At 40.6% G+C, this 24,358-nt stretch overlaps 1 long non-coding RNA gene across 2 annotated transcripts; it reads right to left on the bottom strand.

Moving 5' to 3' along the window:
* Positions 1–445: 445 nt before the first annotated feature.
* Positions 446–24,358, bottom strand: LOC120611876 (uncharacterized). Of its 2 annotated transcripts, none has more exons than XR_005655305.1 (2): positions 18,366–24,358; positions 446–835 (listed from the first exon to the last, which is right to left on the bottom strand). It is a non-coding gene; the product is annotated as an uncharacterized LOC120611876 (long non-coding RNA). The 2 variants fall into 2 exon arrangements; XR_005655304.1 differs by lacking the exon at positions 446–835 and adding an exon at positions 6,353–7,990.

The raw sequence follows: 24,358 nt of genomic DNA, 5'->3' as shown, positions 1-24,358 counted from the left end.
ACTCTTCATTCATAGTTAACATTTTTTAAAAAGTAAAACTTCAAATCCACAAAATTTACTTTCACACTGTTCTCATTTGTCACGTGGAAACCAAAAATTTCATCCAGGGGAACCTCAGGTGTTAAAAGGGAGGCACCTACTGGCAGCATATGGAATTACAACCTAGCACAATCAGACACTGGAAACTGGCCAGCAGCTGGGGTTCAAGAGCCAACAATGGGGTGTCAGGCAAACCACAAGTGCAGGAGAAATCTCACATCAGGAGAGGAACAGAGATGAAGAACCATGAGGAGAAACTGAGTCAGTAAATAGATCTACCACCGGACTGAAATCTCTAGTATCATATCCCTCGTGTTTAGCCCAACACCTGGCACCAAAGAGTTACATAATAAATGTTAGTTACTTGATTGACTGATTGATGATTGATTGAGTCTGAAGATTCCAGAACTGCACCACTGAGCATTTTATTCTTTTAACATTTCTTTTTACCAGCTGGACACATCTCTTATATTATGAAGTCAATATAGAGAACGGGATTCTGTGTTTCAAACAATTTAGCAGACACGAAAGTGTTCAATAATCAAGGGATGTTAAGACTTTATGAAGTTACCAAGAACAATAAGACATCAAATTCTTTGAGTCTCTGGAAAAACATGAAAAGAAGTCTTTGTTTTCTCCTTTGGCTCTAGGTGGCAGGAATGAAAGATGGGTTGCCGGATCAGGAAATGAGTCAGACACTAAATCATTCATTTCTTCATTTAGTTCACGAATATTGATTGGGCCTCTTGCATGCCAGGTGGCAAAGGAGATGATCTGGAGGCTGCTTATCTGGGTCCTGCACACAAAAGAACACAGTGTATCCCAAGTTAGTCCCCAATCTGGAAATCATCATGGCCAGAACAAATGGTTAACAAGGGGCTGAGAGGGCAGGCTGTGGTCTCCGAGGAATTCTTTTAGTGACCTAGGGATCCAGATGCTGGGAGACCTGAACTATTGAATGCAAATCTTGACTTTGAAGAAATCAGAATAGAGATAGGGTTGCGATCTCAGGGGTTCGTAGTGGACTCCAGTTACCAGGGATGGTTTTCATGGGATCCGAATAGGTTGATCAACAAGTCTGAGTCAGGGCCATTTTAGCCATCTGGTGGCCTAAGGCTGCTTATGGGCCACTAGTCCAGAACTGGAAAGGATTCAGGGTCTGGCCTAGCCCACCACCCCCCCAAAAAACAAAGGACGGTCCTCATAGCTGATGATTTACTAGGTTCCAGAATTGTGCCTGGCCCTCTTCTAAGTGCTGAGGAGACAGAGATCAAAAAGCTTCAGGGGGCTGGGGAGCAGATTCATTAAGAAAGGCCTTCATCCCTCTCACCCTCCTCTTCACAAGCCCACTTGAGCCCCCTCTTAATTCCTGACATAAGTAAAGTACTACTTCACAACACTTTTACCTTAATTAAAAAGTCTCAGAAACTCAACAGAAAAAACACGGGCAAAGGACTTAGGCAGGCACTTAACACAAAGGGATGTTCGAATGGCCTGGAAACATGAAAAGATGCCCATCATCAACTAGTAAGGGAAATGCAAGTTAAAATAACAATGTGCTGTGACGACACACTCTCTAGAATGGCTAAAATCAAACCTCTGAAAATATCAATAGTGGGTGAGGCTGTGGAGTAACCAGAACTCTCAAATACAAATTGGTACAAGCACTTCAGAGAACTGTTTGGCAATTTCTTCTAAAAGCAAGCATAAACATATAACTGAGCATTTCCACTACCACTATATACTGCAAAGAAATGAGTGTTTATAGACAACAAAGGACATGTACAAAAATGTAGATTGCAGCTCAACTGATACTAGTCAAGATCTAAATACAACCTAAATGTCCATTAGTAGAAGAATGGGTAAATATATTGTGTACAGCATAGAAGGAAAATGAATTAATTGCTCTGATACACAATAATATGGATGATCTCAAAAACAATGTTCAGAAAAAGAAACCAGACACAAAAGAGCATATTCCATGTGACTAAATTTATATGAAGCTCAAAAACGGGCAAAACTCATCTGTGGCAACAGAGGTCAACGGTTGTAGCAGTGGGAGGTGAAGATTGACTAGAAAAGGGCTCAAGGGAACTTTCTGGAATGACGAAAATGTTCTCTATGCTAATCTGGGTGGTGGTGACATGGGTGTATACATAGATAAAAATTCACTGAACTGTCTACTTAAGGTTTGTGCATTGTAGATTATTTGTACTGCATGTGGATTATGCCTCAATAAAAGTTAAAACAATTGAAAGTCTTGGGTGACCACACTTAATAGAAACATGGCTGAATATCAAAGGCTTGCATGTACTACAATGAACACAGGGACCTGGAAATTTAATAGAACAGCTTCAAATACAGTCACAGTCCTGGGCTCTTTGCAACGGTTTCGGTCCTTACCTCTCACCAGCACCAAAAGGAATGTGTCCTTTTCCAGCCAAGGAGGCTCGTGGCCCTGCTCAGAGCTCTCAAAGGACTCACTCCCGGAGTTGTCCTCTTACAGCTCCAACAGCACCTGGGGCCTAGTGTTTATGGCCAGGCCAGCACCAGTCCTGCTCAGAGACTCCTCCAAGGATCTGCAGGTCCTTAGAGGAAACTGATGGGGCCCTGAGCACACTGGAGGTGTGGGCCTGACATGGAAGAAAAGACTAGACAAAGGAAAAGCCCTTTAGGAAGGTTCTGTATTTAAAACACCTTTTATTTCACTGGAATTGTGTGGCCCCAGCCATGTTGCACCCCAACCCATGGACCAGGAGTTCTCAACTTCAGCTGCTCATAAGAATCATTTTGAAACGTGAATGCCCAGGCCCACCTGACCCCAGATCAAATAAATTAGAACCGCTACTACAGTGGTTCGCAAAGGGTATTCCTGGAGTAGGAACTAAAAATGCAAATTCTCAGGCCCACTCCAGACCTACTGGATTCTGGAGCCAGCCTCAGCAATCTCTGTTGTAACTGTTCCAACAAACCCTCCCAGAGATTTTGATGCACACTCAAGTGTGAGACCCACTGCTTTAGTTAGAAATTTGCATTTCTAAAAGGCACCCACGTGATGCAGATGCTGTTGTTCTGGGGACCACACCTTGAGAAGCACCACTGTCTGTTTAATGGCACAGGAGGAGAAGGGGAGAATTATAAAACTACGCAGGTGAGTGATCTGATGCAGGTGAGGGTTAATAAGTGCTTCCAAAGATTTTCTTTATCTTATCTGGCAGGAGGCCCCACACCTAGGCAGGAATCCCACACAGGTGAGAATGTTCCAGAAGAAATACAATTTGTTCCTCAACATGACCTGTATGGGGCCCCTTTTCATCCAATAAAACTGCCATTTGAGATTCCTTGGGTCAAAAGATTTACTTTCTAGTTACCCCTTCCTGAGAATTTTTTTCTGGCACTGTTGGGCCTGGGAAAGTTTCTGGTAGAGCACTTTGCATAAAAGCCTCAATGCAGGAAAAGGCCTGATTTTAATCTCAAAGGTTAATCTTTGGACCAACATAGATGGGAAATAAGGGCCAGGGAAATTAAAGAGGAGAAAAGGGAATGAAAAAAGAAGAAGTTATGTACCGGGAATGAAGAAATTATGTGCAGGAAATGAGAAAGGAAGAGAACTGTTAGAGGGGTAGAAAGATGTCTTTGCAAAAAGGGCTGTCTGTCTCTCTGTCTCTCTGTGTGTCTCTCTCTTTCTCTTTTTTAAAAAACCTGAGAAGGGTTTTATACAAAATTGGAGAGAGGAGCAGGACAAGCTGATCTGCAAAGCAGGAAAAAAAAGATTGAAGTGAGTCAAGGGAAACCCAAGAGGAGTGAGGGGCTGGGGAGGCCAGCACACCACAGGAAAGAGATTTTGTCAGGATTAAAACCTCCTGCTCTGAAAAGGCAAACCACAGCCTGAGAGAAAGTATTCACAATACATATCTCTGAAAGAAGACTTGCATTCAGAACATATAAAGAACTTGAACAACTCACTAATAGGAAGGCAAACAACTCAATAAAAAAAAATGGGCAAAAGACATAAATAGACACTTCACAATGCTAAACAAATGGTCAATAGGTACATGAAAAGATGCTCATCAGGGAAATGCAAAATAAAACCACAGCAAGAGACTATGTAACACTTGCAATACCAAGTGTTGGCTAGGATGGAAAGAAATTGGAACTCTTATATCTTGCTGGCAGGAACTGAAAATAATACAACCACCTGTGGACATACTGGAGTTTTTTGTGGTTTTTTTTTTAGGTTAAGAATACACTGACACCAGGGGTGTGCTCGCACAGGGAAAAGGCCATGTAAGAACACAGTGAGAAGGCAGCTGTCTGCAAGCCAAGGAGAGAGCTCTCAGGAGAAACCAACCTGCTGACACTCTGATCTTGGACTTCTATCCTCTTTAACTGTGGGAAAATAAATTTCTGCTGTCACAAATAAAATTAAAAATAAAAATAAAAAAGTTCAGAATACACCTGCCACATGACCCAGCAATTCTACTCTTAGATATTTATCAAAGACTGTCCACAAAAAGACTGTACACAAATATAAGTACCCCCATGTAAAAGTAGCAAGTGACTACCATGTTGAACTCAACTCTGTATGATCTTGTTGCTCAAATGCTTGTCAAAGTCCACATTAAAACGTGTAAATTATTTTAAAAATCCTTCCAAAATGCCTAAGTTACCTTAAGGAAAAAAAAAAAAAAGACTTGTACACAAAGTTGCATAGCAGTTTTATTCACAACTTTTGAAAACTAGAAACAACCCAAATATCCATTAACTAGAGTGTGTGTAAACAAAATTTGGTATAGCCGTAGGAATGTATTATAATAAAAAAGATAAAATTACCAAAAGATACAACAATATGGATAACTCCCAAAATCACTGTGGGGAATAAAACAAGCTAGACATGAAAGAGTTCTTACCATGTGATTCCACCTATATAAAATTTTTAAGCAAGCAAAACTAATTTACAGTGATAGAAAGCAGTCCAGTGGTTGCCTTGAATTGAGGGGACTGCAAAGAAGAACCAAGGAACTTTCTGGGGTGATAGATGGATTCTATATCTTGTTTAGGTGTATGCATTGGTTAAAAGTCATCAAACTGAACACTTAAAATATATCAATGAATTTTATTGTATGTAAATTATACCTCAATAAAGTTATTTTTTAAATAGGAAAAAGTTTTAAAAGTATTCAAAAAACCAAAAATAACAACAGCAAAAAAAAAGAACAAGAAAAAAAAACAGAAAAAATAAGTGTACTTCTAAAATTAAAACAATGTTATATGTTAATTATACCTCGATTTTTTAGGAGACAGTGGTAAAATAAATAATAAAATACTGAGATAGGGAGAGCACATCGAATGGGAAAAGAAATGGAGACTCTGAAGAACTGTCTAACTTGAAGAATAAAAAAAGAACTGGGCAGGAAATACAAAGCAGTGGTCAGAATGAGGTCCCCTGGGGGTCAAGGAAGTAAGATGCTGGCAGGAAAAAAAGAGACGGCAAAGACTGCAGAGAGCCGAGGGGGCCTAGAAGGTTGAGGACTGGAGATGGCTGTATCACGAGACCATGAAGAAGCCATTCTTGAGGGGCCAGTCCAGGTAGTAGACTGGGGAGTGATGACTGGGGCTGAAGGAGTGGAGAGAGCCTCTAAGCTAAGCAGATTTGCCAGGGATCCTGGAAAAGGAGAGAGTGAACCCCTAACAGGAAGTTACTATGAGAATCCCTAGGAAAACCTACCTGGTCACCTGAGTCGTATCAGTTCTTCATTCCTACATGGTATGGATATTGTTATTTTAACTGCTGCTCCTGGACAAGGCATACCAAAGGCCCTAGTGTCCTCTTCCTTTTGTATTTGCCCTGGCTATAAAAAATAGTGATTGCCAACTTAATAAAAATAAATAGATAGATACATGATAGATAGATGATAGATAGGTAGGTAGGTAGATAGATAGATAGATAGATAGATAGATGGATAGATAGATGGATAGATAGGTAGCTAAAATAGTGATTGCCCCACCTCAAGTTCCTAGGGAGGCCTTGGCTTTCCTCACCCAGTCAGCCTTTCCCACTCACCTTCATGCCTGGTGGGAATGTATATTGGTAGAACCTCTGTGGAAGGCAGTTGGCAAAATCTATTAAAATTACAGATTTTAATACACATACCCTACACTTCCACCTTGAGGTATTTATTTTACAGACACACTTGCACAGATGTGAAACCCCAATATGTACCTGGTTTTTCATTGCCTCGTGGTTTGTAACACCATTTGATCAGAAACAACCCAAATGGTTCTCAATAACAACATTAAATAAACATTAATATTTAATTATTTATATTGACTTTATTATGCTTATGTTTATTACTTAATATTTATTTTTAAAAGTGTGACACATACAAACAATAGATACTACTCAGGTACAAAAAGTATAATGAGGATGCTCTCTATGTACATTGAAAGGCTTCCAAGATATATTGTCAAGTGAATAAAAGCAAAATGCATAACAGTTCTTCAATGAAAATCATTTGTGCTTAAATAAATAAATAGATAGATAAATAAATAAATAAATAAAAAGTGTATGTATGAGTAGAGTGTAGAGTATATTTTTTTATATAAATTCAAAAAAGTCTTTGCCAGTGTCAAGGAGGAAAAACTTTCTTCTATCCTCTTGGGTTCTGAAGGTGGGAACTTGCAGATTAAACTGGTAAAAGACAGACTAGCAAGATAAAAGGCACAACTTATTTATGCATACATGTATGAATGCTTAGAGATGAGTAACTTAAAGTGATTGTTGGAATTTGGGCCTTTTATACTTATATACTTAATGTAGTAGGGGAACAGGAAGTGGAGAAAAAGACTTCTACAGGATAAACAAAAAGATTTTTTAGGAAAGACAAATGAGTTTTTAGAAGAACAAAGAAAAATAAGAAAGTTTGTGATAATGTTTGTTTATGCAGGTGCGAGTATTCTTTCCATCTTCTTCATGGGATTTATATTTATTCCTGATCTCTTTACGGGTAGTAGAAACTGCCTGGAAGATGGAATTTATAGCAGTCTTCATTTCTCAGAAGTTTCTGCTTTTAGTCAGGTAAGGGAAACACCAAGAAGGCTTCTTTCTGCATCTGTTGAATCTCAAACGTCTTCAGTTTAAAGTAATCTTTATACCAACTCTGGGATTACGAGGGGGTCCTCACACAAGGACACACAAGAAACTGATCATAGTGGTTATGCATTTGTATGGCAGGGGGTGGAGGTGGGTGATAGCTGGGAGGTTAGGGACAAGGGTGAGGGGAAAACATTTTTTGGTCGTTTTTTAATTTTTTTTAATTTTATAAAGATATGAATACATTGCCCATTCAAAAAAAATTAAATTCTAAGTATGTTTCTAATATATTTAAGGAATGGTTTCACACCCCTATCTAGGAAAAGATGGACTTTTGCCTCATTAGCAAAGACCTAAAGGGATTCAGCCCTGAGGGAGATATGATTTTATCATTACTGGCTGCAACTTCTACCCAGGAAAGGTTATAAAACAGAGTCAGATCACCTTTTCCACTTTGCCAGGAGGGTTACTTACAGCAATGTGTCAGCTGTAAGTCCCAGGACTCTCTCTCTCATAGCTCTCCTCCAGTCTCCAGGAACACAATGGCGGATGCAGAGGCTAGGAGGTAGACAGTGGGTAGAACCAAGCCCTAGTGGAGGATGGAAACCTTTCCCCTTCAAGCAGATGTCAGGATTACTGTTTGGGCTTTGCAGATGGTGGAAGGTAAAAGGACTGGTGAAACTCTGACAAATGCCTGCCTCTTGTCCTAATCTCAGCCCCTTGCCAATACAGAAATCAAAGTGCTTTCCAGCCCAGAGAGCGGGCAGGCAGTTCCTAATCTGGAGAAGATTCCAAAATAGGCATTCAAGGTCTTGTGAAAGTTTTTCAGGTAGAGTTGATAAGCAGGTCTTAAGTGCCCTGGAATTTAAAAATACAAATCAGAGAGAGAAGAGATCAAGTTTCTGAGTTCTGGGGATACACCTCATGTCCGGAACACTCCAAGTACATTCTCACCCAAGGGCATCTAAACCAGCTGCCCCTTCTACTAAATCTTCTCATGCTGGCCCCCACTTCTCATCCTGAGCTTCATTTCAGTGTACCCATCTCAGAGGCCTTCTCTGATCATCCAAAGGCATAGGTCCACCCAAGCAGTCTCTAAGGCATCCCCTCTTTTCATTTATTCTCTTCAAATTCTTTCTTATTTGCTTTCTCTCCCAGCTGGAACATCCTCTAATAGCACAGCCATAATTGGCTTGTTCTCTGCATCCCCAGTGTTTAGGACAGTCGCCTAGTCCATAGTGGATACTCAAGATTTGCTCAATTAATGAAGAAATAAGTAAAAGTTAAATTTGACACGTCTGTGAAATATCCAAAGACAGATGCCAAGTAAGAGAGTTTTCAAGTGGTCAAGTGTGGGAAACATTCTGGCTAGAGGTATACATTTGAACATCATTAGAACAAATTCGATTTTTAAATTTATAGGAATAGATGAACTCACCTGAGGAAGGATTTAAAGAAGGAAAAGTCTGAGCTCTGAGGAACCCAAAATGTAGAGGTTACATGGAGAAAAGGGAATAAGCAAAGAAGAGTGAGCAGAAGAGACCACTGAGGTAGAAGAGAAACCAAAAGGTGTTCCTGAGGCTGAGAGACGAGTGCCTGGGAACGAGGGAGCAGCCGCCTGTGTGGAGCGCTGCCCTTAGAGCTGCCAGCATGCAGGTTGTCAAGACCTAGATGAAAGCAATTTCAGTGCGGTGGGGGGGGGGGGGGGGGGGCAGAAGGCTGCCAGGAATGGACCAAATAATGAATGAGAAGTGAGGGACCGGAAGCATCAAATGGCAATGACTCTATCCAGAAGTTCAGCTGAGAAGGGTGGCAGATGAACTGGGTATAGCTATAGGCAGATATGGATCAAGGTAAGATTCTTTTTCTTTTCTGCTCAACTTTTTCTTTTGAAAAATTTCAAACCCGCCGAAAGCTGAAACAAGAGTACAGCACACATTTCTTCTCTCTTTACCTTAATTCATCATTTGTTAACATTGCCATATTTACTTTTCACACAAACCTGTGTATATTCATCTGAGAGTAAATCATTGAAAATAAAGTTGCAGATTCTCTTAAATATTTCAGAATGATTTTACAAGGCCATTTTCCTATGTGACCTTAATGCCATATCCCACCTGAAGAAACGATATGGAATTAATAAGATTGTCTCATAAACAGACCATATTTGCATTTTCCCCAACAGTCTAGAAACATCCTCTCTAGCTGCTTTCTTTTTTGCTGGTACTGGATTCAGTCGAGGTTTATACATTTCTTTGGTTGTCACATCTTTGTACTCTCCTTAATCTGAAACAGTCCTCTGTCTTTTTTTTCTTTCTTTCTTTCAGGGAACTGACATGCTGGAAGAGTTCAGGCCAGTTGTCACGTAGCATGTCCCACATCCTGGGTTTATCTGATCGTTTCCTCATGATTGAATTCAGGTTAAACATTTTTAGCAAGAATACCACATAGATGATGTGGACTTCTCAAGGGAGAGTTTTTTGAAGATAGAAAATATTCAGCCTACTTAAATGCCAACATAATGATGCAGTAGATAAAGAATGGGTGATAGGAAAGGAAATTGGAAAAATGAATGAAGTGAAGAATCCTTGAATTTGTCCTGGGAGGTGGGAGCAGGGGGTGTGGAATCAGATGAAGGGATTAACCCTGACTGGCAGTGGCTCTGTCTCTTTGGTTGTAAGAAACTAGAAGGAGAATGGGAAAATGGTGAAAATGAAGGAATGTCGTCTGATGCAGGGAGGGCTAGTGTGTTTGGATCTGATGGCTTCTACTTGCTTGGTGAAATGAGGCAAAGTCAGCAGCTGAACCTAAAAGTAAAAGTGGAAGAGGGGAGGAGGGAGTTTTGAGAAAGAAAGATACAGTATAACATGGTCATTAGTGAAAGTGGCAAAGTAGGCTTACCAGACAAATATAAAAAGTTAGGCTGCCCTGTTGGTGAGAATGTTAAATTGTAGAAAATACAGAAAATACTATGAAAAACAGTATAAACGTTCCTCAAAAAATTAAACAGAGAATTATCGTGTGACACAGCAATCCCACTTCTGGGTATATACCCCAAAAATGAAAGCAGTGTCTCGAAGAGTTATTTACACATCCATATTCATAACAGTATTATTCACAATAGACAAAAAGGTATAAGCAACCCAAGTGTCCATCAAAGGATGAATGGAAAAACAAAATGTGGTATATACATAGAATGAAATATTATTTAATTTTAAAAAGGAAGGAAATTCTGACACATGCTCCATCATGGATGAACCTCAAGGACATTACGCTAAGTGAAATAAGCCAATCACAAAAAGACAAATACTATAATCTTCATTTATATAAATAGTCAGATTCTTAGAAACAGAAAGTAGACTGGTGTTTGCCAGGAGCTTGGCGAAGTGGGGAATGGAGAGTTATTGTTTAATGGGAACAGAGTTTCAATTTTGCAAGGTGAAAAAATTCTGGAGATTGGTTGACAACAATTTGAATATACTTAACACTACTGAACTGTACACTTAGAAAAGGTTAAGATGATAAATTTTACATTATACATTTTTTTACCACAATAAAATATTAAATACATAGGAAAATAGTTAGGCAGGGCATGTTAAGTGTCCAACTGACGCTTGAAATAATGCATTTATAGAGAAATCAGTCGCTCAGTTGCACAATTTTCTTCCAACCAACATTCTGCTGCTCAGGTATATGTAGAAAGAAGGCAAATGCTTGGATTGATCCTACAAAGGGAGAGGGGCCAGGGACTTGACTGAAGGAAGTTACAGATTGCATCAGTCAAGCAAATATTTTCATTCCAGTAAAAAGAAAAAATTCCCTTCCTATTGACTTTGGGCTCAACCATGTGACTTGGTCTGACTGATTGAAAGGCAGAAGTGACAGTGTGCCAGTACCAAGCCTAGGCTTTGAAAAATATTGCATGTTTCCATTCCCTCTCTTAGGCTGCTGCATCTGCCATGACAAGGGCATTCCCTGGACAGCCATTGCTCCTTTACCCAGTCTTAGCATAAGAGACACTGGAGCCTAAAGCCTAGCTGTGTCAAAGCAAATCAGCAGAATTATTGGTAAGAAGTAAACTTTGTTGTATAAGCCACTGATATTTGTTACTGCAGCAAAGCTTGACTAATACAGGAATTATAATGATAGACCTATGGAAGGAAGGAAGAAAAGTAATGACAGATAGCAAAAAGCTGAGGGGTTATTAGAGGTTTTGATGAAGTAAAAAAAATTCTGAAAATAGGAGAATTTTCAGCAAGTGAGCCAGAAGGATAAATAGTTGTCAGAGAATGGAAAGGTTTGAAAACAAGATTTCAGCACTGATGTAATTTCTAATGATGACACAATCCAGGGTGTGTTCATAACAGTGGGTGGCTAGGGTGGACAAAAGAAAATATGACAGAGTTAGAAAGATTTGTCTCTTTAGGGTAGAGTTTAAATTGAAACCAGTGAATCATCAGGAATGAGTTTGTTTTAATTGGTAGAGAGAAAATAGCAGCACTAACTTTCCTGTAAGAGCAGTAACGTGTCTGAGGTTAAGACAGAGCAGCAAATGGTGTTTTTAGAGTCACTGAAAGCTATACTGCCATCCTATAGCTGGAGATCCTTTGCTGAAAACGTCCTTATTTTCCAGAACCCAGGATGCAGGGAGTCTCCAGTAACATAACTGAGAAACAGAAAAGTGAGAGAAGGAAGAGGACACTTCTCCCATGGTAGACAAGAGCCTTCATTTTAAATAGAGAATGACTCAGGTACTAACTAAAAGGACTATCTCAAAACAATTCCCACAGGCTACAGCTGCTTTTAAACATGATAGAAGAATTTGGAGGCTGGTAACAAAGAGATTCTTACTAACTGTGTATTCCTGAACAAATTACTCAAGTATCCTAGGCTTCCTTGATTTTCACATCATAAAATTGGAATAATAATGCCTGGTTTACAGGATCAAAGATAAATTATAGAGCACCAGGCATATGGTAAAAGGTGGAAAGGAAACAATTATTATTGTTATTGTGTCCCTAAGCATGAAGGAATAAATGTCCCTTCAATGAAAATACCTAGAACATTATCGATTATAGGAGTAGAAATGAAGTCAACTAGCTACATAGAGCGGAGGGCCTAAAGAAGATTAGTAAGCAACTACCAAAAGAGCAATTACCCAAAAAAATTATTTAAAGAGATACACTCAAAAATACTATAAATAAGTCAAAATATCATTCTAAAAAATGTTCAAGTAACCCACAGAAAGGCAGGAAAAAGAAAACAAATGAAAAACAGAGAGCAACAGAAAATTAAAAAAAAAAAAATGGCAGGTTTAAGCCCTAATATATTAATAATTATGTTAAATGTAAATGGTCTAAATACACCACTTAAAAGACAGAAATTGGTAGAGTGGATTAAGAAACATGACACAACTATGTGCTGTGTATGGGAAACTCTTCAAATATAATGATATAGGCAGATTGTAAAAGCATGGAAACAGATATATATCCTATATACATCAATCAAAGAAAAGCAAGAGTGGCTATATTAATATCAGATAATGTAGACTCCAGGGAAAAGAATGTTACCAGAGACAGAGAGGGACTTTACATTCCAGTAGAGTCAATTTACCAGGAAGACAGCAATTTTAAATGTGTGCACCCAACAATAGAGCTATAAAAAATAAAAAGTGAATCAAAACTGACAGAACTGAAAGGATAAATCCACAACTAAAATTGGAGTATTCAACATCCTTCTCACAACAATTGATAGAACAACTAAACAGAAATTGCAAGGATATGAAATAACTCACCACTACCACCAAACGACAAAACCTAATCGATAGGTATAGAACATTTACCTGACGACACAGAATATACATTCTTCTCAAGTGACTACAGAACATATGCCAAGATAGACCATATGCTGGGCTATAAAACAAAACAACAAATTAGAGGAACTGAACTTACTCAAAGTGTGTTCTCTGACCACAATAGAATCAAGAAATCAAAAACAGAAAGATAACAGGAATATCTTCAAACACTTGGAAACTAAACAACACACTTCTAAATAATCCATGAATTAAAGAGGAAGTCCCAAGGGAAATTTAAAATATATTAAATTGAATGAAAATAACAAATAATAAACAAAACAAAAAACTACAGACCAATATCCTTCATGAATATAGACGCAACAACCTTTAACAAAATATTAGCAAGAAAATTCAGCAATTACTAAATAGGGTTTATTTCAAATAAAAATTATTTCAATGCAAGGCTGGTTCAATGTCTTAAAAATCTATCAGTGTAAGCCAGCATAACAACAGTCTTAAGAAGAAAATCACATGATCATATCAATCAATGCAGAAAGGGCATTTAACAAAATTCAACATCCATGATTTAAAAAAGTAAACTCTTGGAAAAATAGAAGAAAACTTCCTCAACTTGATAAATTATATTGTATCTACCAAAAATTTGCCATTAATGTAACACTTAATGGCAAAAGACTGAATCCTTCCCCCATAAGATCAGGAAAAAGGCAAGTCAAGGCTCTCACAGCTCTTATTCAACACCATGCTAGGAGTTCTAGCCAGCGCAATAAGAAGAAAAAAAAAAAATGCTAAGCAGGTTTAAAAGGCATCTGACTGGAAAGGAATGAATAAAACTCTCCTTATTCACAGAACTAATAAGTAAGTTCAACAAGGTCTCGGAATACAAGTTAAACATATAAAAATCAATTGTATTTCTACATACTAGTAATTAACAGTGGACACCAAAATTAAAAATCAATATTTACAATTGTACACAAAAAATAAAATAGGCAAGTGTATAGCTAACAAAACTATACAAGATCTGTATGCTGAAACTACTAAATGCCTGTGAAAGAAATCAAAGCAGAGCTAAACAAATGGAGAGATGTAATATGTTCATGAACTAGAAGATCCAACATAGTAAAGATGTCAATTCTCCACAAATTTCTATCAAAATCCCAGCAAGATATTTTTTAGATTTTTCTTGTATATACAAGATTATTTTAAAATTTATATTGTAAGGCACAGGAACTAGAATAGCTAAAACAATTTTGAGGAAGATAAATAAAGAGGGAGGAATCAGCCTATCAGATTTCAAGACATATTTTAATGCTACAGTAATCAAGGCTGGATGGCATCAGTGGAGGGATATACACATTGGTCAATGGAACAGAATAGAGAAATCAAAAATAGATGCACACCAACATGCCCAACTGATTTTTGACAAAGCTGCCAAAACAAGTCAATGAAGGAAAGAAAGGCTCTTCAATGAGTGGTCTTGGAGTAATTGGACGTCCATAGGCAATATTTAAAAAAAAAAAAAAAATGAACATCAACCTAAACCTCACACCTAGTACAAAAGTTAACTCTAAATGGATCATGGGCTTAAACATAAAATGTAAAACTATAAAACTTTTAGAAATAAGCATAGGAGAAAATCTCTGGTGTCTAGGGTTTACCAAATGCTTTTTAATACTAAAAACATGATCCATTAAAAAAAAAAGTCAGTAAATTGTACTTCATCAAAATTAAAAACTTTTGCTCTATGGACAACTCTGCTAAAGGAATGAAAAGACATGGTATAGACCGGGAGAAAATATTTGCAAACCACTTATCCAACAAAGGAGTAGTATCTAGAATATATAAAGAACTCTCAGAACTCAACAGTAAGAAAACAAATAATCTAATTGGAAAATGGGCAAAAGACATAAAGAGGCATTTCTGAAGAAAACATACCAATAGCAGATAAGCATATGGAAAGATGCTCAGCATTATCAGCCATCAGGGAAATGCAAATTGATACCACTATTGGATATTTATCGGAATGGCTAAAATACAAAACAGTGACAACTCCAAATGCTGGCAAGGATGTGGAGAAAACGAATCCATCATACATTGCTGGTGGGCCTGTAAAATAGAATAACCACCCTGGAAAAGTTTGAAAGGGCCTTTAAAAATCTAAATATGCAACTCCCATATGACCCAGCAATTGTACTCGTGGGCAATTATCTCAGAGAAAATGAGAACTTATGTTCAGACATAAACTTGTATGTGAATGTTTATAGCAGTCTTATTCATAATAGCCCAAAACTGGAAACAAATCAAATTCCTTTAAGGGGTGAATAAAGAAATGGTAGTACATCAATAACATGAAATATTACTCAGCAATAAACAGGAACAAGCTATTGATACAAGCAATAACTTGGATAAGTCTCCAGAGAATTATGCTGAGTGTAAGAAAGCCAATTGCAGAAGGTTATGTGCTGTATGACTTCATTGTTAAAATGACAAAATTATAGAAATGAGTTAAAGACGGAATAGCCAAAGGAAGCAAGTGGGTGAGGCTATAGTAGAACAATATGAAAGATCCTTGTGCTGACAGAAGTGTTCTGTATCTTAACAGCATCAATGTCAATATCCTGATTGTGATATGGTTCTACAGTTTTGCAAGATATTATCACTACGGGAGGGGTAAAGGATACACAGTTTCTCTCTGTATTATTTCTTACAACTACGTATTCATCTACAATTTTTTTTAAGTTTAATTGAAAAAAATCAATTAGAAGTATTCAGAAGGTAAAGTCAATAACATTCTCCAAAAGCAGAACATAAATGCAAAATGATAACATGGAAACTAGGGTAGAAAAAGTAAGAAATACAGTATGAATCCAGGTGGTCTGACATCCAGCTAGGAAGAGTTCCAGAAAAAGAACAGAGAAAATAGTAGGAGAGAAGGTTATGGAGGCAATTATACAATAAAACTCCCAGAATGAATGGAAATGATTTTCCATACTGAAAGATTCACATAAAGGTAAATCAACATGAATGTTAGAAATCTACAGTCAATGAACCCAGAGAGGAGAAAATAAAAGGGTCTTTTAGGGTTCTGTGGTGTAAGTCATGTAACTTCTCACTGCCCCACTGCCCACTGAAGATTCCACTGTCCCACTTCTGCTAAGTCCATTAACAACTCCGCCATCTGCCTTCCAGCCCTATTCTCTTCATCTCTGCAGGGCTGCCTGCCTTTACTGTCATTTGAGCCAGGATTCAGGAGGGAGCCAGGACTAAATTCCTGTGCTCAATCTACCTTCAACTCAAAACTCAGGCGCTGGAATTTTACTCTACATTTGAATCTAAAATCAATATTCTTCCTTTTGCCTCTGGCCACCTCGCAGGGGGCTCATATGCTCATCCAACCAGGGAGTCCCTTCCCAGCCTCTCAGGCTACAGCTGGGGCCAGGGCATCTTTTTCCCATGAGTTTGCCCTCGATACTGATTGTTCGTTTAATCTATATTTTACCTGCATAGCAGTGTGTGGTGTGTCCCTCTGCTGGGAGGCAGGGAGAAGCATAGAAAATTCATTTTTCAATGTATCATGGAGGGTAGGAAGAGGCATTTGCTTTTGCCTGCTTTAAGTCAAACTTGCTTAAATGTTAGATTTTTTAATTTTATATAAGTAATATTTGAATGTCTTCTTTTCATAGAAATGAAACCATTACAAAAGATTCCCCTTTTATTTCCCAGTAGCACTTCCAGTACCTTTTCTATACATTTTTATACGTATTTATACACCCATAGGAAATTCATAGTGTTGTTTTATTGTGGATTTTTTTTCACCTTTAACACATGAGAAAACTGTATTATTTTGCAGCTTGTTTCGTTTTTGTTTTTGTTTTCCTCTCAGTAATGTGTCTTGGCCACCCTTCTATATCAGGACTTATAAATCTCCCATCCTGACTCTTGCCTAGAACACAAAGTTTATAGTATAGGCATGATATGTTTATGTAGTCATTTTTCTATTGATAAATATTTAGGTTCCTTCCAGTTTTTTGTTTTGTTTTGTTTTACTTTGTTTGTTGTTTTTGTTTTTGCAAACAACACAGTAGTTATTCAAAGTGCAGGCCATAAGCTGTTTGTTAGCAGTCGGTGAGATAAGAATAGACTGGGGCTAAGCACTGAGGTAGCTTTATAGCAATTTGGCAGAGTAATGTTATGTCAAATCTCACAATAATAATCAGAAGGCTAAAAAAAAAAAAATCAGGGGGCTGTATTTCACGAGTCTTCGGTTTTTAAATTTTTATTTCTCTAGTAATTCATTTTTACTGTAAAAGTAAAAATAGACAAGTTTGCAACAAATTGGAAATAAAGACTGGAGCTTGCCCATGAAGTGTTGAGAAGTACTGCTTTTATGAATGACTTGATGCATACCTGAGTCCTTATGCATCTGTGCAAGGGACTTTCTGCTGCAGATTGAAAGAAGGGATTCTCTGGGTTATAGGATATGGACTTTTTTATTATGATACAGGGTCACTTTGCACTACCCTCACATCACTAGTGTCTTGTTTTAATTTACATGTTCCTGAATACCAGTGAGGTGGAGCTTCTTTTCATATGCTTACGGTTCATTCTGATGTTTCTCAAAGCCTAAGAAGTCAGCCAGGCCCTGGGATGTGATAATCCTTTTGTAACTTGATCTGCTTTGAAGTACTGGGGCATTCTAGGAAGTGGACTAGGCAAGGGTAATTTCCTCTTTAAACATTCCATTCTTCCTGTGGGAAATTGAGGCAGGGGCTGCATCTCACACACTCATTTATTTGTTGGTAGAGCCCAGATCACTTGGCTCAGAATTCTCTCTCCAGATTCCTAAGGCTAGTCCAGGTCCAAAAGTTCACTAGGAAAACAGGCTGGGAATATATGAGGGGCAGCGGGGAAGGGGTAGTCAGTAAAAGAACCAAGAACTAGACCTGGGAATTCAGGAGGGGACAGGGGAAGAGTGAGAAACTGGAAGACACCACAATGCAGCTCAGTGTGGGGAAGTTCTATCTTCCAAAGGTGTCAGAGGGACCTGGGACCAGAGAGATAAACAGTCTATCAGCATGACAGTCTAAGCAAACAAGAAGCCAGGAGTTTCTTCCCCCTATTTGCCTAATCTTTTAACACTACTTATTGGTGGGGTTGACATAACTCAAGCCTCCTGAAATAATACAGGGACTTGTCCCCATCCAAGTCAAACAATGAACTTGCAGCTACCAATACATTAGGCTATGTCATCACTCATTTTGCAGGGGTGTGCCCTTTTGCAAATATGTACCCTGCCAAGCAGAGGAGGCCATTTCCAGGCCAGTGAGAAGGCAGCAGAGGGAGAATCTGCCATAAGATGCAGAGGCAAAGGGAGATTACAGAGTTGGGTGAAGACTTAAAATCATCTAACACAATCCTTACCCAAATTCCTAGCTTCATGTACCAGCTCTCAGTAACATGTCCAGACCCCGGGTGAGTCACTTCGCTTCTCTGCACCTCAGTTTCTTCATCTGTAAAATGGGGATATGCCTGTAATGGGTGCTGTTGGTGCTCCATCTATGTCCTGTCCAGAGGTCCCCAACCCCCAGGCTGTGGACCAGGACCAGTCCGTGCCCTGTTAGGAACTGGGCTGTACAGCAGGAGGTGAACAGTAGGGGAGCAAGCAAAGCTTCATCTGTATTTGCAGCCTTTCCCCAGCGCTCCCCAGCACCAGCATCTCCACCTCGGCTCCACCTCAGATCATCAGGCATTAGACTCTCATAGGAGCACCGGTGTCTGGTGCCAAAAAGGTTGGGTTGCTAGACTTTCACCACTTCTGAGCACAACTTTGCCTGAAAACTTTCTCTAGCGGCAAGAGCCCACTCTGTGCTTAGAAGTCCCAGAGAATTAACAGGCTCAGAAGCAACCGTCAGACAAAAACTAACAGGAGTTGATATATAAATAACCCAGCTCCTGAAGGACAGGAGTACTCTTAAGTATGCATTCTAGACTGTTTCCCAGGATTCTACAGCAGGACTGAGTTCCAACTGTACATAGTGAGGATGTGCTTGATAATTCAATAATATAATAAGGGCTGCCCTCCGTTCCTTGTCTCACTTCTCCACTCCCCACTGAGATCACCTCCTATAGAAAGTACTTGCACTTGAATCCTTATAACAAGGTCAGCTTCCGGGGGGACCCAAACTAAGAAACTTCCCAACTGTCTCAGTTGTTGGTAAGATCGAGGAAGTTCAGACAAAGGTCAAGTTTCAGCATGAAATCTCAGCACCTTTCTGTATGCCAGGCAAAGGGAGCTACAGGTCTTTGTGAGCTGGGCCTTTTGAACTCTTAAGTATTCACTGTGGAGACTTTCAGATAGAAGGAATATAAGCTGTAAAAGACAGTAGAACTGGAGCCTCCTTGGGTCCTGCCTAGTTTCACCAGCTCCCAGCACAAAAATCACAACTTCCAACCTCCAAAGAGTGGCAATTTCTTCCAAAGAACCAGTTCTGTCAAGACATCAATCAACTAAGGAATATGTTTTGAGCATAATCTGGCCCACAATTGATATCAAACAGAAGATGTGATTGGTGGCCTCAGTAGCTCGCAATCTATACAGAACTCAGAGGAATATCTAACAATTAGCTGAGCAAGACCAGCAGCAAATCCTGGCACTTTGTGTGAAACCAGAAAAATACAGGGGGGTTGCTGAAAGAACACAGGAGCCCTGAAGGAGCTCCCAATGGCCAGGGTTGAAATAATTTGAACAATATTGATATAAATAATAACTGATTAAGTAAATCAATGGAGCAGAAGTGACAGCTTTTTCTTGCAGTGGAAATCCAATCACTAAATGTGGAAGGAGGAAGGAAGGGAAAATAGCATTAGGCAAATAGCAGCAGTCTTGTCTGACTGCTGCAGACAAGATCTGCTGAGGGAGACTAGATTCCATGGAAGGTATGAAGAGAAAAGGGATTTGCATAACCTCAAGGTATCTCTCCTAAGGTGTTTATTGACTAGGCAGGGGGTGTGGAAGGTGGATATAACCTTACAGAAGAAATGCCCCTCAGAGATCACTTGACCAGAAATATAGGCCATCATTGCAAAATAAGACACATCAACACCATGACCCTGTGGCATGATGCACTGAGCTCCACATCTGTAGTGTCCTTGTCAGGGATACACAACTTCCACCCAATCCCGAGGAGACCCAGACAGGCCTGAACTGAGGGATGTTCAGCAAAGTAATTGATCAACACTCCTCTGGGTATCCAGGTTCTGAAGGGCAAGGAATGACCCAGGAACTGTTGCAGACAGCAGGACACCAGACAGAATAAAACAACTAAATGCAAATGTGAGATCCTGAGTGTGTTCCTTGAGTAAAAAGAAGGATGTTGGTGAAAAAGCAGGTGAGGTTCTCCCAGGGTCTTTAGTTGGGTTAATGGTGTTGTCTCAAGGTTAATGTCCCATTTCTGATCACTGTGCAATGGTTTTGTAATGCTGGGGAGGTCAAGGGAGGGATATAGGGAAAATCTACTGTTTTTGCAACTTTCCTTCTATGCTTACTACTTTTTACTACTTTTCTAAATGTAGTTCAAAATAAAAAGTTAAAGAAACAGCAGCAAATATCCATTTTATTAGCAGTGTTTTTATTAAAAAGGGAGCAATCGCCACACTTGTGTTGATTTGTGCAATGCTCAAAACTGAGGCAATAGACCTCAAAATATTTTGAAATGTGGGAGTGGGGAAGCATTCTTTCTCTGAAACAAGACCCTGAGGTTCGAAGGAGGCAAAAATTACAAGATCCCCTGAACAGATTTGGCAGAAAAGCTGTTCAGTGACCTGTCTGAAGCTGGCCACACATTTATCAATAGCATTAACAGTTCTGTGTTCCCGGTTCGGGTCTCCTAGGCTCATGCTGTGGCATCAGCCAACGCCAGGATCTGATTTCATAGAAAGTGATGTACACGTCTGTTTCAAACTACATGACCTTTCATCACAACCTCTTTGTGGCTTATTCAAATTTGGAACAGGAGCCGGTTCTGCAGCCAGGAGTGTTTCTGGGACATCTAGAATGTTCTAAGTACCTTAGTTCTAGCCCTCTAGGCCAGATATGAGGCATGTGGAGACAGAGGATAGGTTTAAGGTGTCTCCGACGGGTAGTGGAGTCAAAAGCAACATGAGAAAGCTCTCATCAGGCCTTGGGCTCTGTGCTGGAGCCAGGAACACAGGCAGGGCTGCCTGGTGAGCCCACTTGCAGAGAACAAGGCAGCCTGCACACCGACATGCCAGGAAGCAGAGAGCAAGGCAGGGAGGCAAGGTCTGCCACATCTGTTCCTGCCCTTTAAGCAAATTCCAGGCTGTTTGAGGCCAGGGAAGAAATAAATATTGACAGAGGTGAGGAATAGCACAAGGCCAGATGGCAGAGGCCTCAGAGGGAGCATGGACTAGAAAGGGTACCGAGGAATCCCCAGGCCACTGATCCCTTTCCCAGCGGCCTTAGAGAGGCCTCTCTTACAGACGTCCTCAATGTCCCAGAACCCTGGAGGACTTTGAGTCAAGCCACCAGGATAGTGAGCCGCATCAGTGGCTCAGTGGCCCGTTTGGCAAACGTGTGGCCCAGAGGGGCTACCTGTAATCTAATGACCAGTGCCAGGTTGGTAAGTCCCAGGTAAACTGCTTCAACAGATATTTGGGTCCCCTGGTGCAAAGGGCCTGCTGGCAATCTCAGGGAGAGCTTCTCAAAGTGTGGACACAGAGCTCTCATCAGAGGTCCCTAGAGTGCTGGGTAAATGTGCACATTCCTGAGTCCCACCCACCCCACATCCCACTAGAGACACTCAGGAACAAAACCCAGAAGTATGCATTTTTAGCACCTTCCCTGGTAATTCTGATATCTATTCAGGCATGAGGCCCATTCAACCCATTTAACAGGAGAGTAAGCTGAGGCCCAGAGATGGGGTACAACTTTCCTTGGCTACATAGGGAGTGAGGACAGTGCTGGTGTCCTGGTTTCTACTATACCTCTCCACAGCCTTGCAGAGTGGAACAGTCAGCCTGCTTCTGTTGCTTTAGCTGGGAACACTCATCCCTCCTTCCCACCCAAATTGTCCAAATAACCCCTCTGTGCCATGAGGTCTCAATCCCTTCCTACAGGATGGCTTCCCTGACCCCAACCTCCAGTCCAGACTCTGGGTCTCCCTCTCTCCCCTCACAAGCCACATTGGAGTGTGACTAATAACCAATCTCGTGTGCCCTACAGCAGCATGCTGACTGGTACAGACACAGGTGCTGGAGGGACACCATCAGGGATCTCTCTGCAGCACCACATTTACTCCACTCCTACCTGGCAGCTCCAACAGACCTGGAGCGTGTCCCCAAACCAACAACCCAATCAAAGCCCCAGGGTGACTCTTCACTGGCCTGAAGGGGTCATGTTCCTGACTGTGGGCCAATCGCTGAGGCCTGAGCAGAAGGCTTTCTTGGGTCAGACCTCGGAGTTCATGCCATACCTGCCAGCAGAGGGTGGGGTCAGCAACAGTAGAAGGGCAAGGCTGTGAACGGAGGAGAGGCGCCCATGGGGAAATCAGGAGTCTACCAAAAGGAGAGAAGGAAGCTGAGTAGACATAACCCAGCACATGTCCAACCAGCCCACCTCCGCCTCACGAGGGGTCTCATCCACTGCGAGGGCTGCCCTGGTGATTAAAGCTCTTGGGAATCGAGTCCAATTCTGTCTCCCTGTCCCTCCTACTCATCACCCCCGGTTCTGCCTTCTGGAACCATCCAGAACAACCGCTCCTTTTGTTCATTTGATGGCCCGTAAAGAGTTTGCTGACAGCATTCCTGTCCCCCACCAAACTCTACTCCCCTCACATCGGTGCACCCCTGGCCCAGTGTTCCTGCTTCCTTTGCCCATCCAGAATTCCAGACCCTTGTTAGGCAAAATGGTTTCTGGTGCTTGACATGACCAACACCATCTTAAGAAGCAAGTTGCTCTCAGCAACCGCAGGTCCACCCTGGGAGGGGTGGGCCATTACCACCTGAAAGGAGTGCACTTACATATAGAAGTAGGCCCTTTAAGTGGCTTACTGCTTTGGAATACACTGTTCTTAGCAAGCACATGCCTCATGGCCACAAGCTGCTCATGTTGCTGGAGGCTGCATATAACAAGCCTCATCCCCTTTCTGGTATGGAGATTCAGTCTTGCTTCTGTCAAGACTGTGCTTCCATCTATAAACTTCCTTAATAAAATCTTTGTCTAATTCTGGAATTGGCAGCCTCTTTCTTCGGTCTCTCTTCCCTTTGGAGGTCAGTTCCAGTACACTTTGGGAAATTTTCCCAAAAACCCCTCCCATGCCAGCTGCCTGCTCAGCCGTGGACACTTGCTCAGCTCACATGGGCCATTCCTCTGCTCAAACCCTCAGTGGTTCCCATTACCTGCCTTCAGAATCCTCATATCTAAATCTGGCTCCCAAAATATTACTAGCAGTTATATTACAATAAAAAGGGTAAATATCTCCAAATGCTCTGACCATTCTAGAGACTGGTCATACTAGTGGCCACTCTTCTACTTTACTCTCACATGGGATAAAGAAGATACAAGCAACCTCTGCACCTTCCTCTTACATTTGCTATGAACCTAAAACTGCTCTTAAAAAAGTCTTAAAAAAAAAGATACCACCTAAAAAAACATTCATGAGATAAAGAGAAACTTGGGGTGGGAGGTGGGGGTTCACACTTGTATGTGCAAGAAAAAAAGGCTGGAAGGCTATTTTGGCATATTACTCCAGGGTCCTGTCATTTTTTTATTTTCTACCTTAACATACAACTTTGAGGAAAATAAAAAATCAGTTTAAGAAACTTGCTGGACAAGAGGTGGTTTATATTAGAAAAGGCACCAACCATGAAACTAAACAGGTGTGGGTTTGAATTTCAGAGGTTGTGTGGCCTTGTGCCTTTAATTCTCTGAGCCCTGGTTTCTCACCTGCAACATGGAAGATTATAGTAAATTGCAAAAGTAGCCACAAACTTTGTAGCTCCTTCCGTCAAAGGATGGAGTTGGTTTTCCCTCCCCTGGAACCTAGGCTGGCCTTGTTAGGTGTTTTGGCTAACAGAATGTGGCAGACGTGCAGTGTGCCAGGACTCAGCCCAGGCCTGCAAATTCCCTTGCTCTCTTGGATGCTTTCCCAGCTGTCATAAGCAAAATCCTGGACTAGCCTGCTGGGGGATGAGAGATCGCATGGAGCAGAGATAAGCCATCCCAGTTGAGGCCACTCTAAACCACCAGCCCCAGCCTACCTGGCAGCTGACCTCAGACAATTGAGCCCAGTTACCAGAAGAACTGCCAAGCTGGGCCTAGCCATTAAAAATAAACAGCTCCTAATCCAACTCACTAAGTGTTGGAGTAGATTGTTATGTAGCAATAGGACACTGAA

Source organism: Pteropus medius, unplaced genomic scaffold (genome assembly GCF_902729225.1).
Source record: "Pteropus medius unplaced genomic scaffold, Ma_sr-lr_union100, whole genome shotgun sequence".
Lineage (NCBI taxonomy): Eukaryota > Metazoa > Chordata > Mammalia > Chiroptera > Pteropodidae > Pteropus > Pteropus medius.
The sequence above is the reverse complement of the archived record's forward strand: the minus strand, read 5'-3'. Positions and strand labels throughout refer to the sequence as shown.